Source organism: Saccopteryx leptura, chromosome 6 (genome assembly GCF_036850995.1).
Source record: "Saccopteryx leptura isolate mSacLep1 chromosome 6, mSacLep1_pri_phased_curated, whole genome shotgun sequence".
Taxonomy (NCBI): Eukaryota; Metazoa; Chordata; class Mammalia; order Chiroptera; family Emballonuridae; genus Saccopteryx; species Saccopteryx leptura.
In genome coordinates this window covers 33,492,624-33,507,710 of record NC_089508.1, presented here as the reverse complement: position 1 = coordinate 33,507,710, position 15,087 = coordinate 33,492,624, and positions in this window count along the sequence as shown.

Genomic DNA, 15,087 nt, shown 5'->3' with positions numbered 1-15,087 from the left:
CAATATCTGGCTGTGAGTCTAGATTGTACCTTGCTAATGTCTTCTGGATCTTTCTTCTGGTTGATTCATTTCCATTTGATTGAAAGATACATGGTCCAATGTCAATTTGAATCAATATTTTATATCACTTGGAAAGGAGAGGGTTTCCTTCACGCAAAACAAGTTTGTACTGAGTTGACATTAGGTTATTTAGTTTGTCACATATTCATTATTGTATTACCTAATATTGTACAGGATTTACACCTTTATTAAGAGCCTTTCACATGTTTTGTTTCACATGTCATGTTTTTCTGTTGAGATGTAATAGGGAGCCAGGCAGAAATGACTGTGGCCTGTCAGGGAAGACCTTAAACACACAATTACTGTGAATATATCATGATAACAGGTACTAAGGGGAAAAGAGAAAGTTTTGGGCACTTATAGGAGAAGGCCCCTCCTGGCCTGGATCAGGAAAGGCTTCTCTGAGGAAACAACATTTGAGCCTGAGGGAAGGTCAGGAGTTAGTGGGCAAGCAGCCTTACAGGCAAGAATGCTCTGAGCAGAGGGAAGAGCCTACCTGAGGGTTTAGAATCAGAGAGAACAGGGGGCACTGGAACAATGGGAAACATTGGTCTACCTGAGCAATGGGGCAGGGCAGAGTGCCAGAAATGGGAACAATAGCCAAAGCTTATATAGTGCTTGTCATGTGCCAGGCCTTTATTTACTTACAACTCTGTGGAGTGGGTACTATAATTTTCCCTGTTTTACAGACAAGGAACTGATGCAACAGGAAGGTTAAGTAAGTCAGCCCAGGTCATAATGGCCGAACTGGGATTCAGATATAAGCAGTTTGTATCCAGGATCTGTATCCTTAACTACTGAACCATGCTGCCAAAAGATGAGGCTCAAGACATAGGCATATTTGCATATCCACACAGAATTTGCATGCAATTTTATCCATAGAACCTAGATGAAAAGACACTGGTTAAGCCTGATAACTGAAGATGGGTAAACAGATGAGCTGCTTAGAGGGGTTGTACAAATAGTATGGGCTAGGTAGAGGAAAGTAAACCCGAAAATGGACTGAGAAAAAAAGACAGAGATTAAGAAGATGTATTAGATTGGGTTCAATCAAGTTGGAGAAAACACACAGCATTTGGACAGGGAAAGTTTAAAGAACTATTCATCACAATAGAGGATTGGAGTAATGAGAGATGTGCTAATGGGTTATTACACTTTTTCTGTAAAGGGAAATAAATATTTTAAACTTTGTGAACTATGTGATCTCTGTTGCAACTGAACTCTGCTGTTGTAGAGTGAAAGCAGTCATAGACAATAAATACATGGATGAGCGTGGCTTTGTTCCAATGAAACTTTATTTAGAAAAACAGACAGTGGGCTGGACTTCACCTGTGGGCCATGGTTTGCCAATCGTGGCCCAGTAAGAAGTAAAGAGAAATCAAAAGGTAAAAAGAGCAGATATAATAAATATATAATAGATAAAATTTAAAAATTGATGAACAGATATAATATAATATAAATATAATAAACTATAACACAGGGGTCGGGAACCTATGGCTCGCGAGCCAGATGTGGCTCTTTTGATGGCTGCATCTGACTCGCAGACAAATCTTTAATACAAAAAATAATAACGTTAAAAATATAAAACATTCTCATGTATTATAATCCATTTGTTTCCTACCGCTCATGTTCATGGTTGCGGGTGGCTGGAGCCAATCACAGCTGTCCTCCGGGACAACACCAAATTTTTATTGGATAATGCATAACGTACATGGGTCATGTATGGCTCTCATGGAATTACATTTTAAAATATGTGGTGTTCATGGCTCTCTGAGCCAAAAAGTTCCCGATCCCTTTTATAACACAACATAATACAATATATCATAGCCACTACCTGGGGCTGAGATAGAGCTCCCAGTAACGAGACCCGATCCACTCCCAGGCTGAAGTCCAGACCTTGCTGGAGAGGAATGAGAATAGCACCCTGAAAAGCACAGAAGTTACTTGGTGCAACAGTGAAATTTGCTGGAAATCCACTATTTAGGGTGCCAGGGAAAACTTGTCCATAGGGAGGTGTCTCACTGGAGGCACTTTGCTACAAAACCATCTGGAGAGAGAGCAGCTGGGCAGGAGCTGCTTGCTACTGAATGCTGATGGAATTGGGCACTGAAGCAGCTAAGAGCACTGCAGGAGCCTAGTGCTATAGGGCGAGTTTTTTTGTATTTTTTCCGAAGTTAGAAATGGGGAGGGAGTCAACAGACTACCGCATGCACCTCACCGAGATCTACCCGGCACGCCCACCAGGGGGCGATGCTCTGCCCATCTGGGGCGTTGCTTCCTTGGGGCAGGAGTCCTTCTAGCGCCTGAGGTGGACACCATGGAGCTATTTTCAGCGCCCAGGCCAACTTTACTCCAATGGAGCCTTGGCTGCGGGAGGGGAAGAGAGAGATAGAGAGGAAAGAGAGGGGGGAAGGGTGGAGAAGCAGATGGGCGCTTCTCCTATGTGCCCTGGCCGGAAATCAAACCTGGGACTTCCACACACTGGGGCCAATGCTCTACTGCCAGAGAGCCAACCGGCCAGGTCCTCTCCAGTGCTACCTTTTGACAAAGCTTAACATCTTGCCAGATGGCAAAGAAAAAATAATAAACAGTCTATTTGCACTTTTACAGAACAAGCAAACAGAATGAATTGAAACTAATATAAATTGATAGCTGGCACATGAGGCAATCTGGAGAATGTCGTGTAATAAAATGTATTAAAAAGGTATATCAAGAAGTAGGCACTTATAACACCAAAAGCATGATTCATAGAAGAACAAACTGATAAAACAGACTTCAACAAAATTAAGAACTTCTGCCCTATAAGAGATAATAAAACGACATCGTAGACTGGGAGAAAATATTTGCAAAACACATATCTGATAAAGGATTTGTAGTCAAAATATAAAATTTTAAAAACTCCCAAAATTCAAGATTAAGAAAACTCAATTTTTAAATGATCAAGTGGTTTGACTAGATACTTCACCAAAAAATATATAGAGATGGAAAATAAGCACATACAAAAAATGCTCGGTATTATTAATCATTAAGGAAATAAAAGTTAAAACCACAATAAGGCCCTGGCCGGTTGGCTCAGCGGTAGAGCGTCGGCCTGGCGTGCGGGGCACCCGGGTTCGATTCCCGGCCAGGGCACACAGGAGAAGCGCCCATTTGCTTCTCCACCCCCCCTCTCCTTCCTCTCTGTCTCTCTCTTCCCCTCCCGCAGCCAAGGCTCCATTGGAGCAAAGATGGCCCGGGCGCTGGGGATGGCTCCTTGGCCTCTGCCCCAGGCGCTAGAGTGGCTTTGGTTGCGGCAGAGCGACCCCCCCCCCAGGGGCAGAGCATCGCCCCCTGGTGAGCAGAGCGTTGCCCCTGGTGGGCGTGCCGGGTGAATCCCGGTCGGGCACATGCGGGAGTCTGTTTGACTGTCTCTCCTCATTTCCGGCTTCAGAAAAATACAAAAAAAAAAACAAAAAACCAACCCACAATAAAATAACACTATACAGCTACTGTAATGGCTAAAGTAAAAATGACTATACAAAATATTTTTTTAATTCTATTTATTGACTTTTAGGAGAGGAGAGGAGAAAGAGAGAGAGAGAAAGCCAGAGGGGGCAGAGAAGCAGGAAGCTTCAACCCATAGTAGTTGTTTCCCATATGTGCCTTGACCAGGCAAGCCTAGGGTTTTGAACTGGCGACCTCAGCGATCCAGGTCTACACTTTATCTGCTGTGCCACCACAGGTGAGGTGATAACAAGTATTGATTAGAATATGGAGCAACTGGAACTTTCATACATGGCTTTTGGGAATGTAAAATGGTGGGACCACTTTGGAAAACAGTCTGGCAATTACTCAAAAAGTTAAATATGTTAAACACACACCTATCATTCTAGGTAATTTTCCAAGAGAAATAAAAGTTATTTATATAAAGACTTGTATATGAATGATTATAGACACCTTATTTCTTAAAATCAAAAGCAGAAAACAATTCAAATGTTCATCAATAGATGAATGAATAAACAAATTGTGATATATTTACCCAATGAAATACTACTCATCATAAGAAGGAAGAGAGTTCTGATGCACTCAACAGCCTGAATGAGTCTTCAAGTAGTTATGGTGAGTGAAAGAAGCCAGACCAAAAAAAAAAAAAAAAAAAAAAAAAAGAAAGAAAGAAAAAGAAAAAAGAGTGTATACTTTATGATCCCATTTATATAAAATTCCAGAAAATATAAATTGTAGATTGTTGTTGTGGCAATAGAAAACACACCACTAGCTTCCCAAGGATGGGGGAAAGTGAGGAAGGGTGGGAGGGTTTTACCAAAGAAAACAAGGGAAGTTTTTGGGGTGATGGATATGTTCATTGTCTTGACCAGGGGTCCCCAAACTACGGCCCCCTGAGGCCATTTATCCAGCCCCCCGCCACACTTCCGGAAGGGACACCTCTTTCATTGGAGGTCAGTGAGAGGAGCATAGTTCCCATTGAAATACTGGTCAGTTTGTTGATTTAAATTTACTTGTTCTTTATTTTAAATATTTTATTTGTTCCCGTTTTGTTTTTTTACTTTAAAATAAGATATGTGCAGTGTGCATAGGGATTTGTTCATAGTTTTTTTTTATAGTCCGGCCCTCCAACGGTCTGAGGGACAGTGAACTGGCCCCCTGTGTAAAAAGTTTGGGGACTCCTGGTCTTGACTGTGGTGATAATTTCAATTATACCTCAATAAAGCTGTTAAAATTGGAGAAGTAGGAACTGGTCAAGTGTACATGCTAAGAAGTCAAGAAACATGAGAACTGAAACATGTCCACTAGATTTAGCATCATATAAGTCATTGGTGACATTGTGAGAACAGCTTCAGAGAAATGGTAGGTGGAAACCTGATTGAAGTAGGCTGAGTTGTGAGTAGAAAGTATGAAAGTGTTGCCTTGGCCAGATAGCTAAGTTTGTTAGAGCAATGGTTACCAACCCCTGGGCTGCGGACTGGTAGCGGTCCATGGGTCATTCGGTACCGGTCCGCAGAGAAAGGATAAATAACTTACATTATTTCCATTTTATTTATATTTAAGTCTGAATGATGTTTTATTTTTTAAAAATGACCAGATTCCCTCTGTTACATCCGTCTAAGACTCACTCTTGACGCTTGTCTCAGTCATGTGATACATTTATCCGTCTTACCCTAAAGGCCGGTATGTGAAAATATTTTCTGACATTAAACCGGTCCGTGGCCCAAAAAAGGTTGGGCCTGCATTAGAGCATTGTCCTGAAGTGTAGAGGTTGCTTGTTCAATCCCCGTTCAGGGCACATACAGGAGCAGATGTTCCTGTCTCTCTCTCCCTCTCTCTTTTCCTTTCTCTCTAAAATCAATAAAATAACATTTTAAAAAAGAAAAGAGTGTATGAAAGTGTAGCCAACTCTTTCAAGCTGTAAAGAAGAGAAGAGATTAGTATCAGGAGGGGGAGGTGGGATGGCAGGAACATTTTTTTTTCCTCAAGTGAGAAGTGGGAAGAGAGAGAGGCAGACTCCCTCATGCGTCCTGACTGGGATCCACCCGACAAGCCCCCCACCTGGAGATGCTCTGCCCATTTGGGGCCGTTGCTCCATTGCTCAGCAACGGATCTATTTTAGTGCCTGAGGCGAGGCCATGAAGCCATCCTCAGTGACCAGGGCCAACTTGCTCCAACTGAGTCATGACTGTGGGAGGAGAAGAGAGAGCCAGAACAGAAAAGGGGAGGAGTGGAGAAGCAGATGGTCACTTCTCCTGTGTGCCCTGACTAAGAATTGAACCTGGGACATCCATATGCTGGGTTGACACTCTACCACTGAGCCAACTGGCCAGGGCCAGGTAAGAACATTAAAAAAACTTTTTTTAAATGTATTGATTTCAGCGAGAGGAAGGAGAGAGAGGGATGGGAACACCAAGCTGTTCCTGTATGTGCTCTGACTGGGGAATCAAACGAGCAACCTCTGCACTTTGGGATGATGATCCAACCAACCACGCTATCCAGCTAAGGAAGTAGGAGGATTTTTAAGGAGGATAAAAGTTGGAAATAAAAGGGGAGATAGGCAATCAGTGACAGAGTAAGGTCCTTGAGAAAGCAGGAGAGGATGGGCTAGAGAGAAATTCTTCTTAGGAGGAAAGGAAGATATGATAAGCATGAATTCAAATAGACTTATAAGCTTGGTACCAGGATATTGATCAATTTCCTTCTGATGGTCCCTATTTGTGTGTGTGTGTGTGTGAGAGAGAAGAAGCCAGGAAACATGCTGAAATTGAGGGGTAGGCAAGAAGATTAAGAAGGGTAACAAATATTTGAAATAATTATTATGGAGATTAAGGAAATTTTAAAAAAAGGTTTTCAGTTTAATTGGAAGCCCTGGGTTATGTTGATAGCTATATAGTATTTATAATGACATCAATATGCAAGGTGAACCCTGGCCAGGTAGTTGGTTAGAGCACTGTCCTTATACATCAAGCCTGTGGGTTTGATCCCCCAGTCAGGGCACATACAAGAATCAACCAATGAATGCATAAATAATTGGAACAACAAATTAATATTTCTCTCTCTCTAAAATAAACAAAGAAATAAATAACATTTTTAAAAGCATGCAAAGTGATGTGATTTTTCTTTAGCAGCATTCATCAGCCAGCTGCAGAAAGACAGATGAGTTCATCCAGAGTTGGGATTTATCAGGCTCTTGGGGCAAAAAGACAAGAGGGCCACGAGGCTGAAGATATTTTGGCAAGAGAATAGCTGAAATGAAAACTCAATTGGATAATTCTAGGAAGTGATGACAGGAGGGACTTATAATGGTCTGGAGGTCCTCCTAGGGTTAAATAACTGCTGTATTGAGATTTATGCCACAAGGGAGCCAGGTGAATAGGAGGGTGGGAGGTCTGAATGTAGGACTTTAGACGGGGATGATGCCCAGTGCTGACAAACTGAAGGGCAACGGTAAGTTAGAAGAGAAGGTTCCTGGAGAGGAAGAGGTCAAGGTGTTACTGGAATAAGCCAGGGTTCGAATTGCCCTCATTGCCTCAGAGCCAATCACAGAGATGAGTACTGAGTGGAATATGAGTGCCTTTAATCAAATTGCCAGCAACCTGAGAAGCAAGGGGCGTCACTACATTCAAAGCCTGCTTTACCAGCCTCGGCTGACTGGCCAGTTAATATACCTCGGGAAGTTAGTAATTCATCATAGAGCATGCAGTTAGTCACATAGCAGTGTGCAGGAGGGAGGAGTCTGGTTTGCAGGAATGTTTCCCTGGAATGTCCTCTGACACTGGCACAGGTCTATCTGGTGTCCTTGATGTTGCTCTGGAATGGCTGAGGTCTGGTGCCTCTGGGAACCATTTGCAAATAAGACTCCCTGTACTGTTTAGGAAACAATGTAAAAATTAAGATTTGTGAACTAAGCTTCTAGTTATCTACAGTGCCTTAACTCCTTACAGGAAAGTCTGTGACTGAGCCCTTACAAGAAACTATTGTAATTTAACCCCTTATAAAGAGCCTGAAGTTTCAGGGAATTGCCAGTTCATCTGTAAGATAATGAAATCACTATAAACATGTGTTACAAGTCTCTCTGTAGATATATGTTTTCATTTGTTTTGAAGATATATCTAGGAATGGAATTGTTAGGTCACATGTTAACACTATGTTTAATTGTTTGAGGAATTATCAGACTGTTTTCCAAAGAAGTTATATTATTTTACATTCTTACCAGCAGTGTATGGGGCTCCAATTTCTTTTCTCTCTCTCTCTCTCTCTCTTATTCAGTGAGAGAAGGGAAGGCAGTCAGACAGACTCCCACATGTGACCCAACCGGGATCCATCAGGCAAGCCCACTATGGGGTGATGCTTTCACATCTGGGGCATTGCTCCATTGCTCAACCAAGCTCTTCTTAGCACCTGAAGCCATGGAGCTATCCTCAGAACAGGGGCCAACTCGCTCCAATTGAGCCATGACTACAGGTGAGGAAGAGAGAGAGAGAAGTGAGAGGAGGAGGGGAGGAGAAGCAGATGGGTGCTTCTTCTGTGTGCCCTGACTGGGACTCAAACCCAGGACATCCATGCACCGGGCCAATGCTCTACCACTGAGCCAACTGGCCAGGGCTGGGGGCTCCAATTTCTCTGCATCTTGTCAACACTTGTTTTGATTTTAGTCATCCTAGTGGGTGTGAGTGATATCTCATAGTGGTTTTGATTTGCATTTCTTTGATTACTAACAATACTGAGCATCTTTTTAGATACTATTTTTTTCTTTTTGGATACTTATAAGCTTTTTATTTGTTGAAAATTTCCCTGAAGATACGTCTATTCTGATCCTTTGCCCATTTTTAATTGAGTTATTTATCATTTTATTTATTTTTTAAAAGATTTTATTTATTTATTTCAGAGAGAGAGAGAGAGAGAGAGAGAGAGAGAGGAGGGGGAGGAGCAGGAAGCATCAACTCCCATATGTGCCTTGACCAGGCAAGCCCCAGGTTTTGAACCGGCAACCTCAGCATTCCAGGTCGATACTTTATCCACTGCGCCACCACAGGTCAGGCTATCACTTTATTTTTAAGAAAAGTCAGGATTTTCAACCCAGGATTACAACCTATAGGCTTGACTCTAATGCTGTCCTGCTTCTTGCTTTGCACCATGGTTACAAGGTGGTACAGATTTTGCTTTATTACTATTTACTCCATATAAGAAGTTGGATGAAAAGCCATCTAAAAGCTGGAAAACAGTTTCTTTTAGAGGTGTAAACTGTCTTGGTTTGGGAAAATATGCTTATAGCAACCTTAAGGAAAGAGGGGAAAGAGCAGACAGTTTAATAATCAGACATAGTTAAATTTAGGCATAGCTAAATTGCCTCATATGAGAAAATAAAGGAATTTGGGGGTTTAGGAGAACTATAAAAAAAGATAGACAACTCTTAAGAAGAGAATTAACAAATCACATTGTACAATGTAAATATCTTACAGTTTTATTTGTTAATTAGATTTCATTAAAGCTAATAAAAAGAGAGAGAGAGTTAAGAAAAATATCAGGAACTAGATGGGTTTTTTTTGTTTGTTTTTTTTTTAAACAGAGACAGAGAGAGAATCAGAGAGAGGGACAGACAGGGACAGACAGACAGGAACCGAGCGAGATGAGAAGCATCAATCATCAGTTTTTTGTTGCGACACCTTAGTTGTTCATTGATTGCTTTCTCATATGTGCCTTGACTTTGGGCCTTCAGCAGACCGAGTAACCCCTTGCTCGAGTCAGCGACCTTGGGTCCAAGCTGGTGAGCTTTGCTCAAACCAGATGAGCCCGCGCTCAAGCTGGAGACCTCGGGGTCTCGAACCTGGGTCCTCTGCATCCCAGTCCGATGCTCTATCCACTGCGCCATCGCCTGGTTAGGCAGGAACTAGATCTTATAGATAAAAGTGACAGGTAAAAATGTTCAGTGACAAGGTATCTAAAGGACTTTAATGCCTGACCTGTGGTGGCGCAGTGGATAAAGCGTCGACCTGGAAATGCTGAGGTCGCCGGTTCAAAACCCTGGGCTTGCCTGGTCAAGGCACATATGGGAGTTGATGCTTCCAGCTCCTCCCCCCTTCTATCTCTCTGTCTCTCTCTCCCTCCTCTCTAAAAATGAATAAAAAAAAATTAAAATAAAATAAAATAAAATAAAGGACTTTAAGAACAGGGCTGTTTAAAGTCTAGTATTGTCATTTATGTTGTTAAATTGTAAACTCTCTTCATCTTCCCAAACTTTTTTGCGAAGTCTGCTACATAGACAAGGTAAGCCTCAGGAATTCACAAAAATTTTTTATTTTAAGATGAAGGGAGGGGAGGGAGAAAAGGAGAGGTTTACAGTTCTTCCTCCTGCTCTAATTTGTAAGGACTACCTTCTAGAGTAAATAGGACAGAAATGACCAGGTGGCCAGTGTATTATAACCCCATTGGAATTCAGACCAAGCCTGACCAGGCGGTGGCGCAGTGGATAGAGCATCGGACTGGGATGCGGAATTCAGACCAAAGGTCAAATCACAGAGCAGCTTTCCAGCTTCACAGCACACCCTCCCTTTGGAGGACAGCATAACCTTCTGACCTGTGATTCATGTAGCAGAAAGAGCACTTCTTAATTCTGTGGCAAGTGGCCTGACCTGTGGTGGCGCAGTGGATCAAGCACCGACCTGGAATGCTGAGGTCGGCAGTTCAAAACCTTGGTCTTGCTTAGTCAAGGCACATATGGGAGATGATGCTTCCTGCTCCTCCCCCCCTTCTCTCTCTCTCTCTCTCTCTCCTCTAAAATGAATAAATAAATAAAATAATTTTAATTCTGTGGCAAGTGATTAATGAGTGCTTCTTCATCCATGGATTTCAGATCCATTCCTGTACTAAATCCTGTGGTGTCTTCCTCCCTTTCTCCCTATTACATATAGTATATCTATTCTAGCTCAGATTGATAGCCCTTAAAACAACAGGTATGAGATTGGTTTGTGATCTTTTTTGATGTCAATTGCAGTGATGAGGTAGGTAGGTCATGATGATGGCTTTGCTCATGCAGCAACACATGTTTAAGAATGTTTCAATACTGGTTTGAGAAATAGCTTTATTTTGTGGTATCACAGGACTAATTTAACCAAAATGAACAGGTTTTTTCCAGAGTTATTTGGTTCTTTTTGCTAAAAACTTTAATTTTTAATAAATCATAGGTTATTGATTCACAAGATACAAAAGGGTGCATTCAGTACAAAGCCTTATATTCCTGTCCCCGTTCTCCTAAAAGCAACCATTGTTGTCCTTTTCTTGTTATCTTATTATACAAATATGCTCATCTATTCCCTCCACTTTTTTTTTCAGAGACAGAGAGAGGGATAGACAGGGACAGACAGACAGGAACGGAGAGAGATGAGAAGCATCAATCATCAATTTTTCATGGCGACACCTTAGTTGTTCATTGATTGCTTTCTCTTATGTGCCTTGTCCATGGGCCTTCAGCAGACTGAGTAACCCCTTGCTAGAGCCAGCGACCGTGGGCTCAAGCTGGTGAGCTTTATGCTCAAACCAGATGAACCTGTGCTCAAGCTGGAGACCTCCAGGCCTCGAACCTGGGTCCTGGGCATCCCAGTCCGACGCTCTATCCACTGTGCCACCACCTGGTCAGGCTCCCTCCATTTTTAAACAAATGGTAGCATATTATAAACACTGTTCTGCTCCTTGCTTTTTCACCTAATATGTCTCAAAGATTCTTCCATATCAATATGTTAAAAAAGTGTTTATTCTTTTTCACAGCTGTATGGTAGCCTGTACTGTTGATGGACATTTAGAAGGTGTCCAAACTTCTGCTACTACACACAGTGGTGTCACGAGCCAGCCCAGCTAGTAATTCCAGGTCCTGAGTGAGAACAATGCAGAATGAAGAAAATAAACTTAAAGAGAAATAGGATGAAATTGAGAGATCTCTGCAACGAGCAAAACAGCCCCAGGTTTGTTTTATTATATAGCCATATGTAAATAAGGAAGTCTCCAATACAAAGTCACACATCTCCAAGGCAATCCAAGAATTATCCCAAGTGCAGAAACCCTACACCTTGCATAACTGAAATCAACCAACATCAGAACAAACAAAGGGTGAGAGGAAGGGCATGTAAATTGCTTCCAGCAACTTAAGCAAGCAAGTGAAGTGGGGGGATAGGATGAGTGCAAATACTCAGCTTCATAGCCAATATGGAGGTGGGGGGCGGAGAACTTAGCCTTTTGCTAAGCCTTGAACTGCAAGGGTTTTGCCACCTGCAGTCTCCTACACAGTGGTGCAAAAATGGCAAACATATGAATATGTGGAAGTGGAATGTTCAGGTCAAGGAGTATGTGCATAGCTTTAGTAGATGCTAGCATACTTCTCTCTGGAGGCAGTAACAATCAGAGCTCCCACTAGTGGTGCATCATTGTTTCTTCACACTCTTGTCAATGGACTGTGTGATAGTCTTTTTGATCTTTGTCAATCTGATAAGTGGCTCCCAGTGTAATTTTAATGTGCATCCCTTATTCTGAGTTAGGCTGAAGAGCCGCTTATATTTCCTTTTCTGTAAACTGTTATTTTAATTGCGTTGTTTATTCTTTTCCTTAGTGATTTGTAAGAGGTCTTTATCTACTAAATAAATTAGACTTGTGTACGATGCTTGCTGTGACTATTCCCGCACCACCACCCCTGTTTCTCTTTTGTTTTGCCTTGTGTGTAGTGGTTTCTGTCATGAAGAATTTATTTTGTATTATCTTTTTCAATTTCTGGGGTTCTTATCTTATTAGAAAGGTCTTACCACTCTAAAATTATTTTAAAATTTGTTCAATAGATCTTATTAATACTTAAATGGTTTAACTTTTCATATTTATATCTTTTATCTATTTTGAAATTTTGGTGTAAAGAGTAAGGTAAGGATCAAGTTTACTTTTTCCCAACTGGACAGCAAAGTATTATAATACTTTATTAAATCATTCATCTTCCCCCAACACTGATTTGAAATGGTGTTTTTCTAATCATATCTAAATTTCCATGTGTATTTGGGTCTATTTCTTGGTTTTCCATTTGTGTGCGTGTGTGTGTGTGTGTGTGTGTGTGTGTGTGTGTGTGTGTGACAGAGACACAGAGAGGGACAGATAGGAACAGGCAGACAGGAAGGGAGAGATGAGAAGCATCAATTCTTTGTTGTGGCACCTTAGTTATTCAGATTGCTTTCTCATTGTGCCTTGATGGGGGGGCTTCAGCAGACCAAGTAACCCCTTGCTCAAGCCAGCAACCTTAGGCTCAAGCTGGTGAGCCTTGTTCAAACAGATGAGCTCGCACTCAAGCTGGTGACCTTGGAGTTTTGAAACCGGGTCCTCCGCATCCCAGTCCGATGCTCTATCCACTGTGCCATCACCTGGTCAGGCGGTTTTCTATTCTTTTCTATTGATTTGTCTGACTATTCACTTGTCTGCACCACACTACTTAAATTATTATAGCTTTGTAATATAGTTTAACATTTGATAAGACTAATCAATCACCTGATGGTGGTCTTTGGGTTATAATATTTAACATGTTCTTTTTTTTTTTTTATAAATATTGTTTTCTAAGGTTTTCAATTTATTCATTTTAGAGAGGAGAGAGAAAGACAGAGACAGAGAGAGAAGGTGGGGAGGACAGGAAGCATCAACTCCCACATGCGCCTTGACCAGGCAAGCCCAGGGTTTTGAACCAGCAACCTCAGCATCTCCAGGTCGATGCCCCATCCACTGTGCCTCCACAGGTCAGGCTTAACATGTTCTTTTTAACACACTATTTGTGTATTTCCATGACTCTAGATGCCTTATATACCTTCTAATATCTTCTCTATGTTGCTCCAGAGCACTACATGCTGTATCTTAGAGTTCTTTGTCTCCCAGATAAACTCAAGATAAATTGAGCATCAACTCCCTTAATGCAGGGAATATTGGATTTGATTCATTTGAAATAAGGAGCCCAGAAAACATTAGTACAAAGGTACCCTTATTGAGGTTATTAGATATACTGTCTAATATAGGTATAGCATTGTGTCTGTTGTACTCGTTGACTGCAGCCCTGACTACATGGGGTAAGTAGGACTCTTAAGCATAAATCACCAACAGATCTTATTTTTACATATAACCTATGAGGTGTGGCAGACCTAGTGTCAACAGGTGTTGGGAGCAAAGGGCTCAGAGCAGCAAAGGGCTCTGCCTTGGGTCAGCCGATAGTATGTGGTTTCTTGACTTTCTGCAAAAAAAATATCACAACATGAGTCCAGGTGACTTTGAGAGTACATTTATTACATCTGGGGACAGTGAAATGAATGAAAGGCTTAGGAGAGAAAAACAACAGGAGAAAGACTAGAAGGAGCTGCTTTGGCTCTCTAGAAACATTATGGGAAAAAGTAGGCCACACTGGGCTGCATGAGCTCACTGAGAAGTAAATGCCAAGGCAGGGCTTCTGTCAGTTCACTGGAAAGTCAGAGAAAAAGGAGGCCTTTGGGAGCAGGTTCATGGAGTTAGCCCAGGATGAGCTGCTGCTGCTCACAGCTCTCCTGTTGCAAGTCTTATGTGGACCCATAGAATTTAGGAGAAAGAGAGCAGAGATACACGCTTAAGGGGAAAAGGCATAGGTGTGCTCTAGAGCAGTGGTCCCCAACCTTTTTTGGGCCACGGACCGGTTTAATGTCAGAAAATATTTTCACATACCGGCCTTTAGGGTGGGTCGGATAAATGTATCACATGACTGAGACAAGCGTCAAGAGTGAGTCTTTTTGTTTGTTTGTTTGTTTGGGTTTTTTTGGGGGTTTTTTTTGTATTTTTCTGAAGCTGGAAACGGGGAGAGACAGTCAGACAGACTCCCGCATGCGCCTGACCGGGATCCACCCGGCACGCCCACCAGGGGCGATGCTCTGCCCACCAGGGGGCGATGCTCTGCCCCTCCGGGGCCTCGCTCTGCCACGACCAGAGCCACTCTAGCACCTGGGGCAGAGGCCAAGGAGCCATCCTCAGCGCCCGGGCCATCTCTGCTCCAATGGAGCCCTGGCTGCAGGAGGGGAAGAGAGAGACAGAGAGGAAGGAGGGGGGGTGGGGGTGGAGAAGCAAATGGGCGCTTCTCCTATGTGCCCTGGCCGGGAATTGAACCCGGGTCCCCCACACGCCAGGCCGACACTCCACCGCTGAGCCAACCGGCCAGGGCCAAGAGTGAGTCTTAGACGGATGTAACAGAGGGAATCTGGTCATTTTTAAAAAATAAAACATCGTTCAGACTTAAATATAAATAAAACAGAAATAATGTAAGTTATTTATTCTTTCTCTGCGGACCGGTACTAAATGGCCCACAGACCGGTAACCAGTCCGCGGCCTGGGGGTTGGGGACCACTGCTCTAGAGAGAGCGCTGGTTGGGTCTCTAGTCTTGAGGCTTTTTATTTTTTGTCAGCCAGCAGGAATCCTAGGGGAAATTTCAGGGAATGGTCTTAACAAAATATTCATTAACTTTCCAGGTGTGTCTTTCAATATGCCGATTCATCAAAATGTGCCTATAGAGC